At 35.2% G+C, this 1,056-nt stretch overlaps 1 long non-coding RNA gene across 1 annotated transcript; it reads right to left on the bottom strand.

The window, feature by feature from the left end:
• Positions 1 to 20: 20 nt before the first annotated feature.
• Positions 21 to 528, bottom strand: LOC109593581 (uncharacterized). The gene is made up of 3 exons (XR_002191046.1): positions 347 to 528; positions 269 to 297; positions 21 to 216 (listed from the first exon to the last, which is right to left on the bottom strand). It is a non-coding gene; the product is annotated as an uncharacterized LOC109593581 (long non-coding RNA).
• Positions 529 to 1,056: the final 528 nt, after the last annotated feature.

The following is a 1,056-nucleotide window of genomic DNA, read 5'->3' as shown; positions in this document are numbered from 1 at the left end:
CATGATATACTACTAGTATATACTCACATAATTTATGCTTCCCTTTGATCGGTTGTTTAATCAACAGCTCTTGAGGCGAGTGACATATAAACACAAACTGAGACTCACTCTCACCGTTTGGATAACTCGCGATTTTTCACATCATCACCAGTCAAATCAAATGTTGTCTCATACGGTATCCATTGATAATTTGAATCATTCTCAGTTTCTCACCAACTGCATGCAAGATATTGTAATTATAAAAGAAGGAATTGACCCTTTCACTTACAATAAAGATCATAAATGACTTTCTGTGCTCTATAAAAGTATTCTACAATTATATATTGCAACAAAAGGTCAAACTCACAGTAGGCTATTCCAGGGACTGTGGCTGGAAGACTTTTCCAGCAGAATCTGATAACTGCCAGTTCTTTCCATCTAGTGACCTCTCAATCTGGTCTGATTTTGTAAAGGAAGCTTGCAAAGCAAGGAAAACAGCAATGAAACTGCAAGAAATCATTCTTCATGCAAACGAACCACACCTACATACAAGCCACACCTTTATTAGCGTGAGCGTTACTCAATGTCCAAATTAATAAGTCTATACTATTTCAATTATAATTTTAATATAACTGATAATTATTTTATTGTCCACAATGATAGATAAGTTTGAAATGGTAGGGATCAATACATTAATGAATGCAAGCTTTCAAAATCAGTATTGTCTCTTTCAATCTCTGATGAAGACAAGTCCCCAAAACTAAAGTATTGGAATCTCTTCCTAGCCATAGATGACAAATGCTTGTACTGATCTCCATACCATTCCTTTAGAAAATATAAGAAATGAAAAGTAACAAAACTACAGGACTCAATCAATTCTATCAGGACATCTATACTGATGCTGGTTGGCTGTAGATCAGCAACGAAATGCTTCAAATGCTTTCTGCTATTGATAGCCAGGGCGGCAATAAATTCAGAAGTGATTAAAGTATCCCTGCAATTAAGCCAAAAATGAGTGAGGGTATTATACAGTGAAGGATCGACTGGTAGTATCAATTTCACAGCTCTAATAATAAT

This window comes from Amphimedon queenslandica, unplaced genomic scaffold (assembly GCF_000090795.2).
Source record: "Amphimedon queenslandica unplaced genomic scaffold, v1.1 AMPQUscaffold_794_Cont27190, whole genome shotgun sequence".
Taxonomy (NCBI): domain Eukaryota; kingdom Metazoa; phylum Porifera; class Demospongiae; order Haplosclerida; family Niphatidae; genus Amphimedon; species Amphimedon queenslandica.
This window is presented reverse-complemented; position numbering and strand designations above follow the sequence as displayed.